General features: G+C 38.5%; 1 pseudogene; it reads right to left on the bottom strand.

Annotated features, from left to right (window-relative positions):
- Positions 1 to 606: 606 nt before the first annotated feature.
- Positions 607 to 1565, bottom strand: LOC103012719 (E3 ubiquitin-protein ligase RNF13-like; annotated as a pseudogene).
- Positions 1566 to 6568: the final 5003 nt, after the last annotated feature.

The following is a 6568-nucleotide window of genomic DNA, read 5'->3' as shown; positions in this document are numbered from 1 at the left end:
CCTTAAAAAAAAAAAAAAAAAAAAACTTTTGCAATCTGCCCTAGTACAGACTGTTCCTATCAGGATAAGACTACTTGGCAATAGAAAGGAAAAAGACAGCTTTGAGTCTCTGTGGTGCTGATAGGAAGAAAAATGCTAACTTACCTTGTCACCTCTCACTAATGACGGCAGAAATACCAGAACAAGCATATTCCAGCTCAGCAACTCTACGTAACTTTATGGAGATGGGAGTTGGCTTAGCTCATGCTAGGTGGCCACAGAACTGACCTTGTATGTAAAAACATGAAACATTTGCATACTGTGATCTAGGTCTTCATTGTAAGCTATACTGAGGAATTTTTTTTTTTTAATGTTTTGGCAATATTTCATTCCAAAAGAAGAGCTGATTTGATGCTTGAGTTACAGCACCAGTCTGTATTAGTTATTAGTGAAACGAAGTACACTCCTGCAGATAAACACCAGATCAAAAAAACCTGTTTCAGTAATCTGATTAACCTGTAGAATACTAAAAAATAAGTTATTTCTACAGAAATCTCTGAAGGGAGCAAAAAAACTATATGCCTAAATAAACATTTTAAAGGGAAATAACCCAATACCCTCTGAAGGTCAAACAGTGTTTGCTATGTTGTAATCCTGTTCACCATCAGGCTGCAGTTGGACCACAACACTATGTTCATTAACTTCGTTTTCTGCATCACTGCTGTCAGTATCTTCATTGTCCTCTTCCTCATAGTCTGAAGATCCTGTCATGTTCTGATGTGAGCGGGATTCCAACAAAGCCCCAAATGACTGGGTGCTGACAGAAGCCAAAGGTCTGAGTAAAGGGGTATGTTCTGACACTTCATTTTCTTCTTGACTACTATCTGTGTCAGGGTCTGAATCACCTTGAGAAGGAACAACTTTTTGCTTGCAGACTGGACAGGTTTTTTTTGGTTTTAGTTAGCCAAGGAGCTACACACTTGCAATGATAAGCATGGGAACACGGAAGGATTCTGAGCTTGTCTCCATCTTCATATTCATCCAAACAAATGGCCCATACATCATACTCATCTCCTTTTTTGAATTTATTTATAGGGAGTTTCTTAAGTTGATCTTTACGAAGTCAGTTTCTTCTAGCTCTATGTCTATCTTGGACAAATTTTGTGATCTGTACTTACTGTCATTGGATCCCACGCTAATGAGGTCATCAGAATCAACATTGTGAACTATGGCTGCTTTGTATCCTGCTCTCTGTGCATTTAAAACCTTTTCATCAAAATTACAATCAAGTCTTCTAATTAACACGATGAAAGCGCCAGATGAATTGTCTCTTAGTGGCGGAGGCACTGTGGGTTCACAGGCGTTCTCTGGTTTTGAGTTAATCAAAAAACCCTTTAAACCTTCAGCTGGAAGTCTATAACCAAATCTTGCTGGAAGGTCATCAATGTCTGAGACGCGTTTTCAAAATTATATGCTAAAATGTCCGCTTCTACAGGCGGTAGGTTTAGGAATGCAGAGAGCTGCACAGTCAGGATGGTATAGACTTGTGTGGCCGACAGCATGAGCATCCCGATGGAGAGCAGCATCTGGCCATAAAGTCACCTGGGAGCCTGACGCCACAACACAGGCTCGCCAGCACGTCGCTGCGGGAGAAGTCCCTATCCCGACATCATGGCTGAATCTCCGCACCGACCCCCACCCTAGCTGTAGTATTTTTATTGATATCTATTATCAGAGTGGGAAAAAAAAAGTCATTTTTGATCCAAGTTTGCTGAGTGTTTTTATCATGCCTGAATGCTGAATTTTTCAAGTGCTTTTTTCTGCAACAATTATCAACAAAATAGGTATTGAGGTGGTCAATTGGACAGAAAGACTGAAAGTACTAATCAAGCCTTTATTCACTTACTAGGACAGTGAATAATGCAAGAGGTTAATGGAAGCTCTGGCTCCCTGCTATTTTGTTTTTCTTCGTAGAATGGCAGGAGAGGGTCAGATGGATGCAGCACAGAAAGGGGTAGCTGTCTCTGAGGAGAGACTTAACAAAAGGCTCTTGTCTCTTCATGGACCATGGGCTGAAGACGAGGAAAGAAGGAAGGGGTAGGAGTTGGAAGGTACTGAGTTGAAGTAGAGTGCCTCAGCCACGGGCACTGAGAAGGAGGCCTTGAAAGAGGTGGTCAGGGCTAGGAATGCCCATATGCCTATGAGGATGCTGATGAGTGGGGTGGGGGAAATCTGAGTCCTTGACTGCAACTTGCTTCAGAAAATTGCAGTGTAACGTTGTGCACCAAATCTGGTGAGGGGAAAGCAGCGTTCACTCATGAGGCCTGTCAGGCAAAGCTTGGTAATTGCCTAGAGTTGGGCTCAAGGATCCCACACAGGATTTGGGAATGGAGCCAGACTCCTCAGTCACAGGTTTTTCTCCTTTATTGTCTTGATAAAAACAACGCTTTAAGATCATTCTTCTTTCTTAATATATACATTTGGAGCTTTAAGTCTCCCTCAAAGCACCACATTGGCTGCATATCCTGTTATTAGCTATGCCTTGCCTTTTTTTTTTTTTTGGTGGTTACTCATGAGTTGACATTATGCATCTTTAAATTTTCCAATCTGCCTTCAGATAATATTGAACCACTTCACACAGAATCAAAGGAAAGGCTGAAATGAAAACAGGGATCTGTGATATATTATTTTAAAGCAGGATATTTTTTGGCTGGCTTGCTGGTCCATGAGATTAGGATAAATTAAATGTAGAGGTACAAAAGTGTGATGTTTTATAACTGATATGAAGGAGGTATTCAGGAAGGCATCAAGTACCCAACTGAGTTTGGAGAACACACATTTGTAATGGCACTTGTGCGTAAGGCTGTATGGTTTTCTCCAGCAGATCTCAGCAACCTGAGTAATAAGTGGAGAAACGTGGGTTGGAGTTGAGTAGGACTGATGGGGTAGAAAGAGAAAGCTCAAGTACTGATGGTGAAATTAATTGATTGAAATGACACATCATCTTCCTTAAACTGGATAAGAGAGAAAAGGAATTGATGAGGTAGGTGAAGGATCAGGAAACAAGGAAATTCCATATTCAGTCTAACATTTCATTTTCATGATAAGTGTGAGATGAGAAGAAAATGTACAAAAACAGAGGGAGAGAGGGAAAAAAATAGAAACAAGCATGAGAGAAATTTTAGATATAGCAGAATTTAACAATGATATAAAATCTCTATCAGATCCAATTTGCACCATTCTTCACCGTACACTTTGCCCTGAGAGGATAGCCTGCATGGAATTATATCATCGATAGATTTCCTTTACCTCAAGCTTCTTTCTAGGTTTGAACATTGAGAGACACTAGCGTGAGATCAGAAGACAAGACAGGTCAAGGTAGTTATCCTTCTTGATGCCTCTTTGCCACGCCACAGCTCCTGCCAGGATGTTCCTTCTATAAGGCTCCTGTCTCCAGATTCTAATATTTATTTCCTTTCTTTGTCCCTTAAGAAGTAGGGTCGTAGCCGTTTCAGGTGCCACATTATTCCCCAAATGCTGCTCACACCTTTGTAGAGCATCTCCTTATTAAATTGACCCTGAACTTTCCAGTTTGAGTGTGCCATCTGTTTCCAGTAGGACCCAGGCTAACACACACGCACACGCATACACAGTAATAGCCCAATGTGATGTCAGATTTCCTTCCTCACCGAAAATCAGTATTTCTCTTGGATTTGTTATACAAGTTCACATGTTATACAAGTTCATATATAAGTGGAAAGTATGGCCACCAAAGTGCTGTCTTGAGTGGACAAACTGTCTGATCTTTATGCCCCACTAATTTTGGTGTCTAAAATCATATTATTAACCACTCTAAAACAAGATAATGAATCCAGAAAAATTTAATCCAACATATTTATTTAAATGCTTAGTATGTACCTGGCACTGACCTGATGAAATGAACATGACTCAATGTGTGTCATGAACACTAGTGCAAGTGATTTATATGAATTATCACTGTTGATTCTCTCAACGACTCTGTGAAGCACATCCTGTTTCAAATGAGTAAGCTTAGGAAATTTGAGGTTTATCTAAGTTACCTTAGAAAATGTTCCCAAAGTTACTCAAAGCTGGTAAATGAGAAAACTGGATCTGCAGTCAGAGAGTTTGATTCCAAACAGTCTACATGATTAACACCTTCACTATCTTGCATTTCTACCTTCTTAGAAATTACTGTTTAGAAGGGTGTCGGATATTATTATACCAATAATTATATCAGTTATACCAATAATCAATTTGGTGATAAAGACATTAATACAAGTGAACTATATAGGTGTTCAGCAATTAATTAGCAGGAAGAACTAGTGTTTATATAATGATGATTGTTAAGCTAAAAACTGAAGACTTTGTATGAGTTAAGCAGGTGAAGAGGGAGTGGAAGAGTATTTCTAACAGAGAAAATGAAATGTATGAAAGCCTAGAGTAGGAAAGAACTTGGGATATTTGAAGAAAAGATAGAATGACACTGGCCAAATTATAGTTTATCTAAACACCTAGAAAAGAGTGGGGGAAAGAGGCCACAGAATATATCCATTTAGATAGAGATGGTTGTATATGGGTTCAACATTACAAGTAGTGGAAATCTTTAGCAATTATGGATGGCATGAGATAGCAGGATGGGTTTAGGATTAAGATTCCCCAGATGGGAAGTTTCATCAACAACACTAAGTGAACAGATACATGAATTGTTTTGCTAAGGCTGCTGTAAAATAGTACCACCACAACAGAAATACATTATTTCACAGTTCTGGAGTCTGGAATTCTGAGATCAACGTGCTGCCAGATTGGTTCCTTCTGAGGACTATGGGAAGGAATCTGTTCCATGCCTCCTCTAGCTTCTGGTGCTTTGTTGGCAATATTTGGCTTATAGATGCCTCCCCCCAATGTCTGCCTTCATCTTCATATGGCGTTCGTCCCCTGTGCATATCTGTGTCCACATTTCTCCTTTTTATAAGGATATCTGTCATGTTAGATTAGGGGCCAACCCTACTACAGTATTACTTTATCTTAACTAATTACATTCCAATGACCCTATTTCCAAATAAGGTCACATTCTCAGGTACTAGGGGTTAGGACTTCAACATATGAATTTTGGGGGGGACACAATTCAATCCATAACAATACTCAATAAATAAACTGTTGCATTATTTGCCAAGTGCCTCAGGTGGACCCCAACTCTGAGACTTAATACATTTATCTTATTATAAAATACTGACAAGAAACTGGTTAGGTATACTTTGCTAATCATAAGGACTAATTTTATTTTCTGTACTCCTGATAGCAATTTATGGAGGTTGACTAGAAGTACCTTGTGAATGAATCCAAAAGACTACCTCCAAAGTTTAGAGCACAAGAGGTGGAGTGCTAAATTCCAAGCGTAGGCATTTGTCTGATAGATGAGTTCTTTGATCCTTTTCTCCCTTTCTCTTAAGAGGATTTAGGGTGAAGAACTGAGTATATATAAGCACAATCTCTTTTTCACTCTCCTCCTCTCCAGTTCTTCCATTTCACTTCCTATCTCTTTGTATAAAAGACTTTGGAGAGCCCAAGAGCATAGCAGGCCTTTTTTGTGTGTGTTTCAAATCAAAGAGATATCCAGTCAGCAAAAATCAAAGATCACAAGTAGCAAATCTGTCAGGTCTGAGATGTAACCCTGTGTCTTTTTTTCCAAAACAGACAATTGACCTTCTCAATAAGTCATAACTTATGTACTATATACAGAGGTATCAAGGGGTTTTGAAAGCACAGCATGTTTAATACAAAAATGTGTATTCTGCTATCTATAAGTAACAGAAAATAAGAGAATAAGTGTGACTGAGTCCACTTTAGTCTAATTTTTATGCTAATAATAATGTATCCTAAAGAGCACAGATTGCTTTTCCCTTAGTAGGTGGAAAGATATAGAAACAGATATAATGAAAGCTAGATAACATAAAATATGATTTTTTTTTACTACTTATTCATTTCTTTTGTTCTTGAAAATGTGTCACATTCACTACATAAGTGAGAAAAAGTCATAAGAAAGAAGGGCACCCCAAGCTTGAAGAAATAGCAGAACATGGAAATAAGTCTGAGGTGAGAACCATGAAATAAGATTCAGATCAGGGAAGAGAACAATTCTAACTAAAATACACTCTGAAGAATAAATGTAAGAATAAAGGTAATTTTAATCTGTCATCCTATTTGAAGCTTAAGTCCACATTAAATCTCCTACTACTGGAAAAAAGGAGGTGGTAAGAAAATACAAAGGGAGAGATTATTGGAAACTGCATAAAGTAGTTGATGAGGACTCATGCGTAGGAGCTTTCCAAAGTTTCAAACACATATTCTGTATGTATGTGAGTATTTGTTTGTATAACTCATATTTTGTCAAGTTCAAGACAGTTGTGACTCGCAGGATTCCTGAGGGTCTGAGAGGGAGAAAATGTATCTAAGAACAACTACCATAACAGTTGACATATAGTAGAGGATTAAAATTAGAAGTCAGTTTCTGGTGTTGGTTTCATTAGTACTGGCAGCAAAAGTTTTCACTTTGATTAAATAATTTTCT

The sequence above is a fragment of the Balaenoptera acutorostrata genome, chromosome 16, assembly GCF_949987535.1.
Source record: "Balaenoptera acutorostrata chromosome 16, mBalAcu1.1, whole genome shotgun sequence".
In the NCBI taxonomy this organism is placed as follows: Eukaryota; Metazoa; Chordata; class Mammalia; order Artiodactyla; family Balaenopteridae; genus Balaenoptera; species Balaenoptera acutorostrata.
The sequence above is the reverse complement of the archived record's forward strand: the minus strand, read 5'-3'. Positions and strand labels throughout refer to the sequence as shown.